The 18808-nt window shown below is 43.4% G+C and overlaps 1 protein-coding gene across 3 annotated transcripts in view; it reads left to right on the plus strand.

Annotated features, from left to right (window-relative positions):
- The first annotated feature begins 380 nt into the window (after positions 1 to 380).
- Positions 381 to 18808, plus strand: part of FGF1 (fibroblast growth factor 1) — a 51663-nt gene continuing 33235 nt past the window's right edge. The window contains exons 1-2 of one of the 3 annotated variants that reach the window (XM_083728335.1): positions 381 to 904; positions 5758 to 5930. The gene's annotated coding sequence lies outside the window, so the exon portion shown is untranslated. Of the gene's footprint in view, positions 905 to 5464; positions 5931 to 18808 lie in introns of those variants that run through there. The other 2 variants (XM_083728338.1, XM_083728336.1) reach the window with 2 other exon arrangements.

An 18808-nucleotide genomic window follows, 5' to 3' on the forward strand; every position in this document is an offset into this window, starting at 1 on the left:
TTGTTAAAAGCTCCAAAAGGATCTTGCCAAACTGGGTGAATGGGCAGTAAAATGTCCCGCTTGTGGGCTTCCCAACTGGTTGGCCATTGTAGGAGTCTGTGTGGGGCAGTGGTTAGCATGTTAGAGACCAGGGTTCAACTCCCCACATTGCCATGAAGCTCACTGGGTTATCTTGGACCAGTCTCTATCTCTCAGCCTGACCCACCTCACAGGGCTGATGTGAGGTTAAGATGGGGAGAGGAAATATGCCACTTTGAGCACCTTGGAGGAAAGGTGGGATTTAAATGTAATAGTAATCCCTGAGTCTAAATTTGCCTGACTGTACCACTGGTTCTTTCACAGCATAGCATGGTTAGTTATTATGTGTTTAGCTGCACTTCTTCCATGTAAACAAGAGGGAGTGGGCACAGCAAAGTGCTCTGTGACTGACAAGCCTGGATGGCTTGCCTCTCCTACTCTAATGTTGTGAGAACGGCAAAAGTTCAAAATGAAACCTCTAACTTCAGCAAGGCATTTTGGACAGAGGGATTTTATGGTCCACTGGTAGATAATGAAGAGGAATGGAATCTGTAAAAGGCTGGGCCACACATATTAGGGAAGGCTTGTCTCAAGCTTTTTCAGCTACATATCCAAAGACAGGCATTTATCACTCTCAAGAACTCCTTGTGTATATGTGAAGGAGGCAAACCAGATGAAATCTTTGTCCTTTCACCTGGGCTTCAGGCCAGCCTTAAAATATCTCTTGTACCACATCCAAAAACAAGAGGGGGGGGGGGAATAGAAATGCCAATGATTGCTCTTATTTTCTTAGCTCGTTGAAAGCGGATGTCATTGCAGTGACTTGTGTTTTCAGAAAGACGTTTGTTTCAAGGTCTCCATCTCATCCTGCAAACTTTTGATCCTGGTAAGTGATGCTGAATTTTTACTAAGGCTTCTATTCTATTTAATGTGTTAAGTTTATTATTTATTAGATTTAAATCATGTAGAAAGTTGGGGGGGGGGAATCTGCCCCACTTCCCATTCTATTTTCCATATTCTCTCTTGTTTCTAGCTGCACCAATATGTGAAAAGAGGAATGAACCACACATACAACCCTCAACAAATTAATTCCCTGTTTAGCAGTTTGAAGCAAGTCCCTTCCTTCAGGAGCGCCATCTCAGTTTCTGAACTTCTAGCATCCTTTCTTGCATAGACTAGCCAGCCCCCAAATTCCTCAGAGTTTAAAATAATGAGGAACTTTTGCACCTCTCTATTCTTCACTGTGGTCTTTCAAATTTTGCAGAATACTTCTAATTTTTCCTCTTGACTTCCTGCAGTTGAAGGAAGCCTCATAGTGGCTTTTCCATTTGTTTTCCCCACCTCCATCTCAAACGATCTGCAATATGTCTGTGGTTATTAAAGATCACAGCATGGTATACAGATTCAGTTCGGGTGTGTTTGGCAGCCTTCTCTCTCTAACCCATGTGCGTCAAGCTTTGAGGCAGACTTCCTCCAGCAAAATGGGGGGGGGGGCTAATCTTTATAAGGCAATAGCTCTGCTTCATATTGGATTATTTGATACCAGATGGAATTTAACTTAATTACACTGTCTGAGCAATGAGAACACAGAACTTTGTGAGTCCATTTTTGAAAGCTGTGAGAACTGGACTTCAGGCCTTTTATTATTATATATATATATCTTTTTTCTCATTTGGGATGTAAATTAGAGTTGGGGAGAAGAGCAGACTCTCCAGGTGTCCCTACCTTCTAGGGATGTCCCTGATTTAGAGAAGCCATCCCGGTTTCTGATTTGATCCCAGAATGTCCCACTTTACCTTAGGATGTCCATATTTTCGTTGGAGAAATGTTGGAAGGTATGGAGTTATCCGATACCTAAGCCGTCTGAAGGCAATCCTGTATAGGGAAGTTTTAAAATGTTTAATGTTTATTATTATATTATATATATATATTGGAAGTTGCCCAGAGTGGCTGGGGCAACCCAGTAAGATGTGTGTGGTATAAATAGCAAAATTATCATTATGGAATGGGACATCCGTAATTTCATCAGAGAAATTTTGGAGGGTACAGGAGAGAAGGGATTCACAGAATTCTGTGAGAATCTCACAAAGGTTTGGCAGCAAAACTAAAAGCTCAGGTTCTTTGACTGATTTTGTCTCCTACGATTTGAGCAAAGAGAAAATTTATCTTCTCTCAAAATGAAGTCACCATTCCAAAGCAAAAAAGATTTCATGGGACTTGAATCCCAACACCCTGTTCTCCTTCCTTTAGCCTCCTTGCCTCTCTGTAGCTCGCATTCCTATTCCACATGGTTTCCACAAGATGAAAAGTGATGGCTTGTTCCCCCTCACCAATCAATTCCTTATTCTTTCCAAAGCCACTGACACAATGAAGGGCATTTCGACGCCTATACAGGGATATCTACTGTAGCTTCACAATCACAGCTTTTTCTTCACAGGAGAGCACCTACAAGCTCCTTGTGATGCTGGGAAAATATTTACACTGGAACCTACTTGTGAGTCAGACAGAAGGGGGCATCAAACCGCACCCAGATTTTTAGTAACTCATCAATAGACACAACAGCTACTAATCCTCCCTGGGCTTTAATTTTTACCTTGAGAATAGCTTACGGAGCAGTATGATGAACAAAAAGTATTATGTGGGAAAACCCTGTGACTCTTAAGAAGGGAAGATGGTAGTAAAAGTGCTGAGAGCAGAAGCCAGTGAACTACTGGATGGTGAGATGCATATATAGGATGTATTAATCCTCGTAAGCACATTAGCCTGGAAGTGGGTTAAACCACAGAGCCCAGGACTTGCTGATCAGAAGGTCGGCGGTTTGAATCCCCGTGACGGGGTGCACTCCTGTTGCTCGGTCCCTGCTCCTGCCAACCTAGCAGTTGGAAAGTATGTCAAAGTGCAAGTAGAGAAATAGGTACCGCTCTGGCAGGAAGGTAAACAGCGTTTCCGTGTGCTGCTCTGGTTCGCCAGAAGCGGCTTAGTCATGCTGGCCACATGACCCGGAAGCTGTACGCCGGTTCCCTTGGCCAACAAAGTGAGATGAATGCCACAACCCCAGAGTCGGCCATGACTGGACCTAATGGTCAGGGGTCCCTTTACCTTTAGTTCCCACTGAAGTCAGTGGGGCTTATTTCTGAGTAGATATGCATGAGGTCACATTACTACTCATCATGTAGTAATAGTGTTGTGTGGAGGGGGAATCAATGCACTCTTTTTTCTTTTAGATTTGTTAACTAACTCAGTGGTGCTGTGGGGGCAGGAATTTGGAGCAGACGTCTAGGGGTCACAAGGAGCAGGTGAGCTCCAAAATGCAGCAGGGTTGGATTATCACATTTTGAAGTAAACAAAGAGCAACCCCACCCAATAAGACCATTAAATCCAGAGTCTGCCCTCTTAACAGCAAACTAAAATAACCTTTTAAAAAAAAATTGGGGAAATTTTGAACTAGGCTCATTTGCATTGGAAAATTTTCAGTTTACATCAAAGAAAAATTCTCATATGCTAGAGAGTATGGTTACTTTACTTGCATTTAATAAGTGTTAGAAAGTTAAAAACTTCCCAAGCTTTACCAATAATGCATTTGTGCTTAGCCTTCTTTCACTGTTATCAATGAACTTATGATGTGGAAATATTTCCATGGAAAAATAAAGCCCTGGTAAAAACTACCACCCCATATCACTGATGCATGCTCACCCAACTGTATCCAAACATGGACAAAAAGCTGCTCTTTGCTATCAGTAATTATAATGCAAAATTTGGTTATGGTACCTTAAAGGGTGTACAATTGCATGGTAGAAAAACAACTTTCCAAAATATATAGAAGATGATATTGGCAGTCTCAAATCACCATATCCTTTCTAACAAGATTTCCATTCATCCTCAGCAACCACTCCCAGTCCCTGCCACCACTGCTCCTTCAGTTCTTTTTCTTTCCCCTCTACTCCTGGCTGGGTTTGCTGCTTCGTCCCTCCACCCAACCCATAATCCCTGGTGATTCCAGATGTGGCCTTCAGTCTTGGGGCTGTTAGGCAGCAATGGCCACTGCACAAAATCATTATTCTAATCCATTTCTTTTCCTTGAAATATGTTTTCTCCAAACTTCCAATTTAGTACCATAGGTGCTCTAGATGACCCATTTATGGAGCATTCATTCTGATTTTCTTGCACAAAACATATGTGGTGGTTAGACTAAGTCCGCTCTTTATTGAGCATTTGTTTTGATTTGTTTATGGTGCACTTATAGGACAATAAGCACTGTGGTTTTTTGGAGGCTCTTCCTTTTAACAGACACCATAAATAGTTTGCGTTTCCAGGACAGCATCTCATGTTAATTCCTACATCAAATTCTGCTCCGACTACTCCTCCCCCCCAATATATTCTGTATGCATTTATTTTTCCTTTTCTTCTGTTGTACCTTGTCTCTCACTTTCGTAAGCTGCTTTGTGAGCACATAGCTCCGAAAAGTAGCTTTCAATATTTTGAAAAGGCAAATAAACTGGATGAGACAGCTGAAAAACCTCCCTGTTATAAATGAGGATCTGCTCCAATCATGGGCAGGTTCCGTTTTAACAGGGCCAAATCAGCATAACCAGGTACCTTCCAAAGTCCAAAACATCTTCAGGGCCCCCACTTCCAGCCCCACAGAACCCATTGGCCTTGCTGCAGCTTTCATTTGTCAATGTCTTCTTGTAACCCTCTCTGGCCCTGGGGCCCAGAGGGAAGGGAAGTGAAAGGCCAGGCTTTCTCTCTATGTGGAGATCGGGATTGGGATGTGAGGGAAAGACTGACTGAGAGAAAGGGGTTGTTGAGGTGGAGAGGGACTCACTGAGGGCACTTTCTCCCAAGGGGTTCCCCAGAAACTGAAGCCAGTAATGTCACTTTTTCCTCAGCTGAGTATATCAGCACCTGGTGGGCAAAATGAGGTGGGGAGTGTCTTCAAGAGAAGGAAGGGCAGCAGGTGGCAAGGGGTATCCGGTGTGCCCCCACCATCAAACGACCCTTTTCAAAACCAGCCACCACACCAATGCTCCACTTTACATGAGCGTGTCCAGCCTTGGGTGTTTTAAAGAGATGGGTCTGTCACCATCACGTCCAGTTTTGCCTTTATGCCATGAAAAGTAAAGAAGAAGAAGAAGAAGAAGAAGAAGAAGAAGAAGAAGAAGAAGAAGAAGAAGAAGGGGAAATATTTGCCTTCCGCTTGCAAATTTTTACGATCCCGCTCTAGTGCAGTCCACCCTTTCCTTAGCAATGGAAGACTCAAAATAAATACAGATCTCTCTCCGGCTCAGTCGAGTGGGTCCATCTAGTTTAATCATCTGTCTAGAGAGGAAACCCATTAGAAGCATGATTTACTTAAGGGCTGTGTTGTTGCTGCTGCCGCTGCCGCTGCTGCTGCTGCAGTGCCTCCTGCCCGCCAATGACTGTGCTAGCGGATCAGATGAGCCTGTTGTTCTTCTTTACCGGTCCTGCTGTCTGTCAGACGATTGTCTTGGGTTTCCTCCACCCTCCCTCTTCTCCTGCCAGTGTCAACTTGTGGCTTTAGATTTAAGGGGTTTGTCTGCCACCGCTCCATCAAACAAGGTCTCTGAGGCAGCTGGAGAGAGCCGGACAGCAGCCAGCACTGAACAGACAGAGCTTTCCCCCCTCTCTGGTAGCAGCGCCCTGTTCTGGACGCCGTTTTTGGAAGGCTTGCAATGACCTGATCTGCATGCTGTGACCTGTCACTTCTGTTCTCTGCAGTCACTGAAGGAAGAGGGGGAAAGCTATATAGCACCCAAGAGAAACTGTACAGGAATCCTGTGGGAGAGGAAAACCCGCAGGCATACTGGGCTGGCACACCTTCCTCCCTGTTGTCCAGATTGCTACAGGCAAGGATTCTGCTTCCTGGGAAAAGCTCCCACAGCCGTCAGCAGGTAAGAGGAAAACCATCCGGTGTGAGCCTGGGATAAGGATCCAAGCCAAGAAGGGACTGAGTGAGAGAGGGAAGATAAATGAGGGAAAGCGGCAACTCCAGAAGGAGTTTGTGGTTCTTGCAGTGCAGAGGATGCTTCCTGGCTCTAGAAAAGACAGCAGTTGCCAAGATTGTTCTGCATGTTGACATTAAGGCAGTGAATTGGGGCTCTTGGCTGAGCAAGACTTTTATGTGCAAATAGCATGGCCCACAGGTTGGAGGGTGTCAGGGAGTAAGAGTCTTCGGAGGCCAGGAAGTAAAGGCTCCCCTTCCCGTAGCATCAGTTGCGGCAGTGGAAATGATAGGAACTGTACACTGTATATTTGCCTAAGAAAAAGAGGGCTTGCTGGATGAGTTTGGCTTGGATGCTAATTGTCTGCTTAGTGCTTTCCATCGTAGCAGCAGTAGCAATGTAGTTCCCTAGTTGTGTATTTATTTAATTTATTTGAGTAATGCATTTAATAAATATACATTGTTTATTTAGTTCCCTTTGCCCCCATATCACTCTAACTTTTAAGGATACAGATTCTTCCAAGGTAGCTTACAAGTGAAATCAAAACACATTTTAAAAAATGAGCAGACAATACCAAAACATAAAAATCCATCTGGCTTCTTCCCACAGGGCAGTTGGTGTCAGTTGGCCCTATGGAGAATGGAGATGGGGTGGGGATGGGCAATCATTCAGCGGAAGCAGAAGAAGACTTGTAACATTACCTTAGCCTGGTCCTGTTTTTCCCATGGGTCAGTTGGTGGTAGGTGGCCCTGTGGGATAGAAGCAACAGTTTAGCTGAAGGAGGCTGGGATGTCTTCACCACCTGCCTCCCACCATCATTCATGCCTCTTCTTTCCTTTCTGCTTGTGACATGCCACAATCTGACAGTGCTTCCAGATAGGTGTTTATTGTGGGATTGGTGCTGCCCATACATGCAATTTTTTTAAGCACCCAGAAAGCATCATTGGCAGCCTATGTCCTCCCTTAACTATTGATTTACCCTTTCTGTGAAAAATCTGGTAAGTTAAAAAGCAAACAAACCTGTTGCCAGTGACCCATTTCTGATATCTGTTTGACCCTTTTGCAATATTAAGCCCTTACGTGTGCTGTTTATGTACTCAACATATCTCCTAAAGCATTGTCTATTTATTTACTTACACAATTTATATAGCACTTAACTACAATCATCTCTACAGGGACGCGGGTGGCCCTGTGGGTTAAACCACAGAGCCTAGGACTTGCCGATCAGAAGGTTGGCGGTTTGAATCCCTGCGACGGGGTGAGCTCCCGTTGCTCGGTCCCTGCTCCTGCTAACCTAGCAGTTCAAAAGCACGTCAAAGTGCAAGTAGATAAATACCTTCCAGCAGGAAGGTAAACAGCGTTTCCATGTGCTGCTCTGGTTTGCCAGAAGCGGCTTAGTCATACTGGCCACATGACCCGGAAGCTGTACGCCGGCTCCCTTAGCCAATAAAGCGAGATGAGCACCGCAACCCCAGAGTCGGCCACGACTGGACCTAATGGTCAGGGGTCCCTTTACCTTTACCTTACAATCATCTCTAGTGCTGTACAAGAAATATTGGATGAGGTGAAGAAGGGGGGGGGGGTGTTGTTACCGCACTATTTATTGCAGATTGCAGATTCTGGAGTGATTTTATCTGGTCCCCGGTGGCTCTCCATGTTTTAATTGCTGTGTGGTAAAATGTTCGCTCACAGCTTTACACACATATATAAAAGAGAATGATCTTTCTGGTGTTGTGTGTTTGTGAAGGAAGACCCAACATTTTAATGTTAACTCTCAGTTGGCATTTTTAAAACCAAGACTTACAGCTCGGTGGTGGTGGTGGTGATACCACCTAACATATGTGCTTCCAAACCGTAAAGCTCTTTACTTCAGAAATGTGCCTATTTTATTATAATGCCTGTCGTCTCATTAGCTTGTTGGCTTGAAAAGCAAAGTGCAATTCTGTCCCCAAGACCATTGCCTGGAAAACATTGCCACTCTGTTGCATCTGACCACATGAGATACAAATGGCTATAGGACAGGGATGTGGAAGCAGATATTTGCCTGACTGCCTGTCTCTCCATCTGCTTGTTTGTTTTGCTTGTTTGAGATATGATAGCTCCATGATGTGAATTTCCCACATTCACACACACTTGGGGTGGGAGTGGGGAGGATAGATATCTACTATTCCAGCCTACAGAGTACTATGCTGTTACAGTCATGATCTTTGATAGACCTTTCTTGCCTTCATATTGCAATCCCGTCACATGCCTATTGTGATGCTCCCCACACTTCACCAACAGAGAGGAGCTCTAAGGGTGTGGTGCGTTGGTTTCCTTTGGAAGGAGGACACTGAAGGCCTATTGGCATTGTGTAATATTTGCACTTCTTTACAAACACACAGGTCAAGCATAGGTGGAGGCTTGTGTTAAAAATCCCAGCAGGCAGCCAAGGTCCATTGCTCCACAGAGGCGGCCAGCACCCTGAGATGTTTACGGAGACCAAACTCAGCTCTCTCTGGGTGCTTCCAGATGATCTCTTTTTAAAAAGAGATTAACCCTCTTCTGAGCAAATATCCAATTTTACAACAATAAACTTTCAGTCAGATTTATGGTGCTATAGCAGAGACGAACTGCTGCAGGTTTTGCTAGTGCGTTTTCACACATTAACATATTTCAGACACATCATGCAAATCCAGAGATCAAGTACCCCAATTTGGAACTTCCCTGCTTAGATATTGAAATGAAAGCTATCTGAAATGGAATGCTGTTTAATATGCCATTGGTAGGCCAAAACTAATATTTGATTAAATTGAAATTGACACACCAAGCAGTACTATTGAGTTCAAGGTAAAGGAGCACAGTACGGTCTCTAAAATCTTCTGCCACTATACACCTCAATCTTTTGTAGTTTATAAAAATAACACCTGTTGAGCTAGTGACTTATAGGTAGGCAAACATGTTCTACTTGAGGAGGTCTACAAATGTTTCAGATTTCAAACTGATCCAGTAAAAATGGTCACATGTACAGCAAGATTTAAAGTGCTGAATATGGACATGTCTCCTCTTTTTATTCCAATTTTTGAACAACCATACCATATACTGCTTTGCTATTTTGGTAAAAACCACTGATGTGCTTGATTCAGGCTTATCAGGGAAAGCAATCATTCATTGGCCTGGTGAGGTTCTGAACATGTGGACGGAAGAACTGAAAACTTCCCTGTGCTCTCTTGATGAAAACTGAAAACTGCCCTGTGCTCTCTTGATGAAGGGCACTGAACTGAAAACTGCCCTGTGCTCTCTTGATGAAGGGCAATAATTTTTTTTTTAATTCATAATAATAACTACAGCCTGTGGGAATAAGACTTGGCCTTATATTAGTTTCTCCTAACTCGTTCTCCGAAGTAACAGCGCTATGTGAAGGTGGATAATTTTCAGTGCCATTGTGATGGCATTCTCCTGGGCCTTTTGGTTGTCAGTGATGTATCCTCACGGCAAATTGCTCTATGAATTAGTTATCACTGAGAGAAGAATTGGCATAGTTCCTACTAGGAAGTGTTTGGGAGCCCCCAACTGGGTCTTCCAAGCCCCCTCTAGGTGACTGTCTGACTCATGAAGATACTTAAGTTTGGACATATTGAGGTAAATAGTTATTTGGTGCTTGACATCATTCGTGTCTTAATGTCTAGTAAACTTAGTTGAAGGACTGGGTGGTTTTCCTGAACTTTGGCTCTGTTGTAGTTCTAGTTGTTTCTGCTGAATGGATCTAGTTGCCGGGTGTATGGATGGAGGCTCACTCACAATGGCAGATGCATCTATCAATTTTAGTAGAGTCCAAATATGTGATATAAACACGCAATAGAAAACAAGCTCAGAAACTACTGACACAATAAATATTTTTTTGCCGTTGAAAGCACTATTTTTAAAGGATTAGATCAGTTGTCACTAATGGTATTTGTCAGTGTGAAAGAGGGTGTATTTATCGCCCTGCCATCTGACTACATTTGTATCTTTGTTTGAAATCCCTGGGAGTTAAACTGCTTGCTGAAGTAATGCAGTAATGTTTTGGGTGTCTCAATGCAGCTAAAACCAAGCCCTCTTTCCAGCTCTGCTGAAATCACATTGCTAAAGCCCCCATGGGCATTGCTGCGCTTCCAGTAATGAGTATCATTAGGTAACACGTCAAGGTGCTTGATTACAGGATATGATCCATCCTATCTGGGAGCTGTCAGACGCTGCATACACACTAGATCTTTAAACTGTATCCTTCAAAGCATATTCCTCTCTTATAGAATCCTGGGGAACTGTAGTTTGTTGAGGGTGCTGAGAATTGTAGCTCAGTGGGGGTTAAGCTACAGTTCGTAGGATTCTTTGGTGAGGAGGAGAAATGTGCTTGTGTTCACAGTGAAGAAGTGCACTTTGATACATGTGTCAGGCAGGACAACAGGGACTGAAAAGCGCAGTCATAATAGATGTAGCATAGACATGTATACACTTCTGTCACTCTTTTTCTAAGAGGAAAAGCAATTTCAGCTGCAACCAGGAGCAGAGAAACAGTGGAAGGACCAGCTGCGAAAACCTTTCTTCTCCATCTGCTTTCCTGCTCAAAATCAAGCTCTCTCTTCCACCTCCTGGGGGAAATGGGTGGATTGTTTTTGTGTGGGTGGAGAAGCAACTGGGAAGCCATTTTGAGTGTGTGTGATTGGGAAGGAATAGTCGCAGGGGACTTAAGCAGCTTCTCCCCCTGCTGCCATTTCTTCACTCCCCATTGTAGCCTTTAGGGCTGTTGTTGTTTAGTCGTGTCCGACTCTTTGTGACCCCATGCACCAGAGCACGCCTTTAGGTCTACTCATAGGTTAATACAACAACTGTGAAACTGTTGTATGTGTCTACCTTCTAACACCCGGTTTGGCCCTGAGTGGTTCTGTGACTTGTGATAGGGTGGAGGCAAGGCCTCTCCTCTTCCAGGAGGGGAGGGGTTGTAAGTGGGAGCAGCTTCCTGCAGCAGCAGGGAGGTGTATTCGGCTCCCTGCTTCTGATTTGCCCCGCTGCCGTGACCAAGCCCTTCAGCCGGCCAATAGGGCTGGCTGGTGGGCAGGGTTAGCTGCATTTAAGTAGCTGCGGCAGCGCTCTGTCCCCAGCCTGTTCCACAGCAGCAGCAGTGCTGAGCTCATTGAGACAGGAAGGAACATGGGGAGGCAGCAGTGAGGTAGGGGAAGGAACACAGGGTGGATGCTTGGACTGATGGGAACTATATCTCAAAATAGCTAGAGGTACCAGGCTGGCAAAAGCTGCTTCAGGCACACACACCCATCCTGATATTCAAGGTACCTTCCTCATCACCTTTTGTGTTTCCAGAGCCCATTTTGAGCAGTCTGATGATTTTTCCAGAAGGCTTCCAGGTGCAGACTCACGCGCGAGATTGCTTTGTCCCTTCTGTGAATGGGGGAAAACTCAGAAAGTGCAGGGGAGATCACATTTGAGTTGTTTGCTTCCACATTACTCGGCTCACGAGAGTAGAAAGTCCATGTGAGTAATTATTTCTGGAAGCGAGCAGCTGGCTGATTATTAACATAGACTCACAGAGAAATGTCCGTGCTACCATTCATGCATTATGAGGTAATGCTGCACCCCTCTGACACATAGATTAGTCTTCATTTGAGGTAAGGCAGGATGGGGGGGGAGAACACATGAGAAGTGACCATGTATGGATATGTAGATTCCATATGTTGATCTAATGAACAGATTGCCTAAATTTGGAGGAGTATTCAGGACATGGGGTATATAGAAGTGAGCCAATATTGGCTGAATCATGAAAGGAAAAGTAATAAGAATCTCAGGTGATTGAAAAGTTGTTTGTATTACAGCATGGAATTAATTTGCAAACTTGAAATCTATGGTATATGTATGTAAGTGTAGTCTTGGGGAAAGGTTTCCTCATTTTACGTGCATGGCTCATTATATTTCCCCAAGATTCTTCCAGGGAGCGTGGTTGAGGAGCTGCAAGATGTTGTGGACCTTTCTCTCCATGGACAGAGGGGGAGTTCTTGGGGTAGAGCCTAGGCCTCAATAGTACTGTACAGTGCCAGAAACCTCCACGGCTAGTGCAGCAGGGGCAGAAATGAGGCATGTTGGGGGCAGATGTCCTGATGTAGCCCAGGAGAAGATAAAAAAAACCAGCCAGCCCTGGTCATCTAATCCAAACCCCTCCAGTGCAGGAATCTTTTGCTCAACGTGAGGCTCAAACAACCCATGAGCCTGAGATTAAAAGTCTCATGCTCTACCAACTGAGCCATCTACCTGCTAGCTTCTAAAACGTTATCTGTATGTGTCTCACATGGAGACCAGAACACTGGGCCTGCCCAGTCTCCTGTTCATTGGACCAGTCCAAATACTGAGCTCTAAGTACAGATGGGAGCACATTATTGCCTTCAATAGTATGTGTGAAGGAATGATGCTTCTTGTATGTGTGTGGCATTCACCTAGGTGTGTCATTTCATAGATGCTTAGTTAGTAAGTAACAATGCAAACAATTTTGGATTGACGTGACTCATAATTTTTCCAGCATAAAATAATAGGCAATTTATATACTGGTTTTCTTAAGACATTGGTTGGTTTACTAATCTCATGAGACTCTGCTAATCTTATTTTGTGAATAACCAATGTTATATGATCACAGCCTCACTGAGTGAATAAGTGCAGTTTAAAAAATTGTGGAAAAACTAACTGTTCATGTCCCTGCTTTATTATAAGCATCTTATTTTTTAAGCTTAAATAGTAAAATTCATTCATTACAGCTGAACCCATTGTTTGATCTGATCTCTTTGCAAGCCGGGAATTAGCTACATTGAAAGGGTAGGTATTAGTCTTTTTTGTACTTCATGACAATTCAAGCAATTTCCCCTTAAGTACCTTGTATTTGTGAGCTTGAATCTGGCCCAACATGCTTCATGTTGAATGCCTTGCCTACTTGCAGGTGTTAAAGTGGAACTGCTCTTAATGATAGCTTAGAGGTTTCGGCCAGCAACGAATGCGTCAGCCTGCCTCCCCATAGGAGTGAGTCACTGGAAGCTTATTATGTCAGTACTTCATCATCTGCATTGTCTCCTATTGTCTTCCTGGCACAATTCAAAGTTTGAAAAAGAAGAAGGAGGAAAGCCATAGATCCCTTAAAGCCTTTGATCCAACATATCTAAGGGACCACCAACTCTCCATGATGGTCTGGAAAAAGCCATTTTGAACTGGCCATTCACATGGTAGGGCCAGATCGCATCTCTGTGCATTATTCCCGATGCCATGCCCCAACTGCAGGCCCACATGCTGCCTTCCTATAGCACCTCCTGTTTTTTGTACATGTATTGTCCAAGTGGCCCTAATCATGGTTCAGCATTCCAGTGGCACCCATCTAAACAATGGCTAACACTAGCCAGAGTTTTATGTTTTAAGGTTAGAGCTAACCATGGTTAAGATTAATGCCAGTGAAAATGGTACCCAATTTTAAAAGGCAGGGAGAATGTGAGGAAAATTTGTGTGCAAGAACAGAGAAACTTTGAGGAGGGAATGTACATAGGGCATGTACACACTGCATGATAGCGTGCATTCAGTGCTGAAGGCAGGTGCCTTTTTGTGGTGCTCTAAACATGATGTCGCCCCCATCCCACACTATCTGTCAATCTAAAAATGCATTCTTCTGAAAAGTTTAATGTGTACACAGAGGGCACTTTTTCAGGTCATTTCCCATTGGGCAGACCTTCTGACATTGCAGGGCTGTGGTGCTCTGCCTCGCCATGTTTAAATGGTTTATGAATAAAATAGGCAAAATAGGAGGTGACTGAGCTGCTTCTGTGTACTGATTTACAGTGGTACCTCGGGTTAAGTACTTAATTCATTCTGGAGGTCTGTTCTTAACCTGAAACTGTTTTTAACCTGAAGCACCACTTTAGCTAATGGGGCCTCCTGCTGCCGCTGCACCGCCACCACACAATTTCTGTTCTCATCCTGAAGCAAAGTTCTTAACCCGAGGTAATATTTCTGGGTTAGTGGAGTCTGTAACCTGAAGCGTATGTAACCTGAAGCATATGTAACCCAAGGTACCACTGTATATCCTCTGTACAACAGTATATCCACACACTCATTTCAAGCCCCTCTTTTGAAAGACTACAGTTTTTAAAAAGACCTGTGGAAACACTAGTTGAGGGGAAGGGAACAGAAAAGACGACTGTGTACTAGTCTGAAATTTTGCCCACCTGTGTATACAGACAACAGGGATAGCAGTTGCAACTTTAAATGACATCATCATGAGAAGGAGTGTACAATTGCAAACTGCTATGTACAAAGTGCACTGTGGAAAAAATGGCTCCATGTGTACACAGGCATAGTCTGTTCCCGATCCCGTAATAATTGTTAAAATGTTTTTCAGAGAATTAAATCTGCCCAGGCCCTCAATAGCAGTAGCATAAGTATAGAACTTCCTTCCCATGTGGCAGAGATAGTCACTGTGTTGTTCTCCAGAGGTTTGACTACATTGCCCATCATCCCTGAGGGCTGATGGGACTTGTAGTCCAACATGTGGAAGGCCGCAGGTTCCCCACCTTGCACTACAGAGTGTGTAGATGGCTTTAAAATTAATTTCTTCTATACAGTTTATATACACACACACATATACAGTGCATTAATGAACAGTAACCTTGATGCAAATCTCAAAGCAGAGCATTTTTCTTTTAGGATGTAAGCAACATGTCCTCAAATGGACATGTTGGTGCAAGCTCACTCTACTCACCAGAAGAGATGCTTCATTCAGAATAGTTTCCTACAAGGAAATAACTTTCTTAGGATGTCATATACTCATCACTCGAGGCAGTGCAAACGTAGTTTTCCAACAGTATAAAAAAGTGATGTTCCTACATAAAATGATATTCTTGTAAGAAATATAAATGTGTGCTGTCGCCCCACGGTTCAAATTTTGACACAAGCTGAAGCTCTCCTTATGCTGGTTGATAAAGTGCCTGTACACCACTTGTCTGTTGTACGCTTTTTGACCAGCATCTGGAAGTCCAAACTGACTTCGCTTAAAAGCATTGGGTTTAAGGTGTGAGGAGAAATACCTGCCATGGCCCATTCACACGTAGAAGGCATCAACTGGCTTGCAGTTATCAAGGGACCAATAAGTAGGGGGCTGTTCCCGGCCTTAGCTATTGCTAAGCATGATGAAAGGTGCACTTTTCTCTCTCTTTTACGCAATCATCCGGACACACATAGTACAAGCAGAATCCAAATACTGGTCGTTTTGTTCATTTTCATGGTGCTTCTCCTGACTAAGTTGTGGGTTCTCTTTTGCAAATAGAAGAGGAAGGGCAAAACAGCAAAGAAGTTGTTCTTACCCTGTTTATAGTCTGGCTAGAAATAGCAGGTATCTTGTTTGAGAGTCTGCCCTACATTTATTTACATTCTCTATCCAGCAGTGAAAAATGGCGCCACATCTATTTACATCACTTAAGGGTCTCACTCTCTGGAGCAGCAGATTGTTTGAGTCTCTCTTTTAGGCGCTTTTCAGAAGTCCAATAAGCTGAATGAGTTTGGTATTTCACTGGTTCAAGTTTAGGCAAGGGCGCGAAGAAAAAATGTGTTCTGCATGGTTAGGAAAATTCTACAAATATGTCTTTTCCACTGGATTTTCAACCACTTGAGGTAAGACACAGACACCTTGACTTTCTAGTCTACTGCAATACCTCCAGAGCCAAGTGATAACCAACCAGCCAAAAAACCCTGGGTCTGAAGTAATTTGGGTGTACAATATTGCAATGATAATACAGTATAGAAACAGGAAACTTCCAAGAAGGTCAACACCCATCACTACTTCAGGCCCAGATTCGAAATGTGAACAAGCTGTGCACCTAACTGCAGGAAAGACCATGGGGCATCTCTTCTTCCTCACCTTCCAGAGATTGTCCTAGGTAATTGTTAGTTAAACCAGTGACAACAAATAATGAAATCTACTGATAACTGGTCCTGCATAAGTCCTCTTGAAATGAATTCCAAAGGTAGGAGTTTTGTGAATTGCACCTATGTAATAAGAAGAACACTCTAGATCAAACTTCCTGATGTTTAGTTGGAATCTCCTTTCTTGTAATTTGAATCCATTGGTTCAGGTCCTACCCTCTGAAGCAGAAATAAAAAAGCTTGTTCCATCTTCCATGTGACACCCCTTCAGATATCTGAAGATGGCTGTCATTAGCGTTGGAATAATAGGCATGCATTTCAAGCAAATATAGACTCTTCTTTAGCATTGCTTCATAAGGCCTGTTTTTGTACTTTTCATATACTACTTACCTCTTCATATACTACTTACCTAAGTCCTAAGAGCATCATCAGAGGCCCTTCTCTGAGCTTCCCAGCAAGCTGTGATACAGCAGGTGGTCAAATGAGAAAGGACCTTCTTTGTACTGGCCCTTGGTTGTTGAATGCTCTATCCAGAGAGGCTTGCCTGGCACCTACTTTATTATTATTATTATTATTATTATTATTATTATTATTATTATTATTATTTTGCACCAAAGATCTTTGATCTGCTCAGGCCTTTTAAACTCTGTACTTGTCTTATGTTGTATTATGTTGTGATCATTATAATTCTGTGGAGTTCATAAGTTGTTTTTTGTTGTTGTATATTTTAGAGATTGCTATGATTTTTAGACTCCCTGAATTAAAAATAATTGTATTTCCTTTTACCATGTTTTTTAAGTGCTGTTGTGCAGAATTTTCTTTCTCTGGAATTTGCATTATTTTTATATGCCACCCAGAGAATAGTTGTTATCGGGCAACTAAGAAATAGAATAAACACAACAGGCTACAGCACACACATGCTGCTGAGCCAAAATGCTGGTTCACACAGTCCGGCTCAATCTACTCTGACTGCAGCAGCGATGGTAGCAGCATTCCAGGGCAAAAGTCCTACCCCAACTCTGCTACGGGAAATTATGTTAACTGGGAATGGAAGGGAATGAGATTGAATCATGCAAAAAATGTAGGGTGTATAATTGAGTTTGGGCCCCTCCCAAAAAGGTGCAGTCCTCTTTTCCTTGGTTTCTCATACTCACTGTGCAAATTTATTTTTTATGGCTTCCTTCTTCATTTCCCTATATGTGAGTCAGTCCTGGGAAAGAATCAGCTTTTTTCTCACATGCACCTTAAAGGGAAAAGCAGTCAAATGCACATGCATGACACATTTTTGACATAGCACATAAATTTACAAATAAACAAACAACACCAGGTGACATCAGGTGTGGGGCAGGTAGAGGGGCAGCTACCAATGCATGATTGGATGCCATAAAGTCAGTTTGCCCAGTTATCTGATGTCACTGGGACTTCGGGTGAAGTTGGCCCACAAGACCACTGATAATGATCCGGCACACAAAGCCAAAAGGGCTTTCCACCCACATTCATTAGGGTAACGTACTATAACAAATGGGAGGTGGGACATAATTAAATAAATCAATTTAAACTGCAAAAGGTGTGGAAAGGGCTAAAATGGTGTGAAAAGAGCGGGAAATCCGCTAGCAATCCTGGGAGACTTTGCGCCAACCTTTGAGGAATGCGGAGAGCTGGACTGAGAGCCACCATCGCCACCATTCATACCAGTCTGGTAAGTGCTGCTGGCTTTTTTAAAGGTTTTAGAGGGTGTTGACAGGCTTTTTAGCTGGTGTTCCCCAATAAATGCAATTTCACATATACACTCGGTATCCGGGAAAACAACTGCCCTTCATTTGAGGATTACACAGTGGTTTACGGTATAAAAACACAAAAATACATAATGTAATAACAAACAAAACAATACCCTACCACAGTTTAAAAGACCATATATTTTTTTAATTAGCCGAAGACCTGGGAGAAGAGGAATGTTTTTGCCTGGTGCCTGAATATATGCAACGAAGGCACCAGGTGAGCCTCCCGGGGGAGAGCATTCCACAAATGGAAAGCCACCACACAGAAAAGGCACCTGTCATGTTTAATAAAAGAAACACATAATGTGACATCATCGGATCCACCATTTTCCTTCCCTCACTCAGATTCATTGAATGCAGGCTTGCAGGGAGAGAAGTGCTGACTACAATCATGCTGTGCGGTGCCATTTCTGTTACAGCCCAATACCCTAATATGAACTACATTGGTACCTCGGGTTAAGTACTTAATTCGTTCCGGAGGTCCGTTCTTAACCTGAAACTGTTCTTAACTTGAAGCACCACTTTAGCTAATGGGGCCTCCCACTGCTGCCGTGCCACCAGAGCACAATTTCTGTTCTCATCCTGAAGCAAAGTTCTTAACCGAAGGTACTATTTCTGGGTTAGCGGAGTCTGTAACCTGAAGTGTATGTATTCCGAGGTACCCCTGTACATCAGAGATATGTCATGAAGATGTGTGTACTCATATACTGAACGTGCTAAGGAGACGGGGGAGTGGTGAGGATCAGCGGCTTCCACCATATGTCTCTATACATGAAGGGCCCTTTAGAAAGATTGTCCTATCTGGTGAAACTTCAGTTGTTTTGGACTACAACTGCCTTCTGCCCCTGTTGCAGCCCCAAACATCTGGAGGGCACCAGGATGGAGGAGGCTACTGTAGAGCCTACAAAATCACAATATCAAACAAATCATTACTTAGAAAATGTAATTTTTATGTGGAAGAAAATCACAGAGAACATACATGTTGTAGCAGCTGTGATGACAGTATACTTTCCACTGGGTGGGAAGCAAGCATATCAAGAGGGGAAAAACATCTCCTGGGTCTGTTGTTTCTCTGGCCTGCTATACGTTGTGATATCTTAGGGGTGCTGGAAAGAGTTTTCAGAGAGTGTC

The sequence above is a fragment of the Podarcis gaigeae genome, assembly GCF_964106915.1.
Source record: "Podarcis gaigeae genome assembly, chromosome: 2".
Classification (NCBI taxonomy): domain Eukaryota; kingdom Metazoa; phylum Chordata; class Lepidosauria; order Squamata; family Lacertidae; genus Podarcis; species Podarcis gaigeae.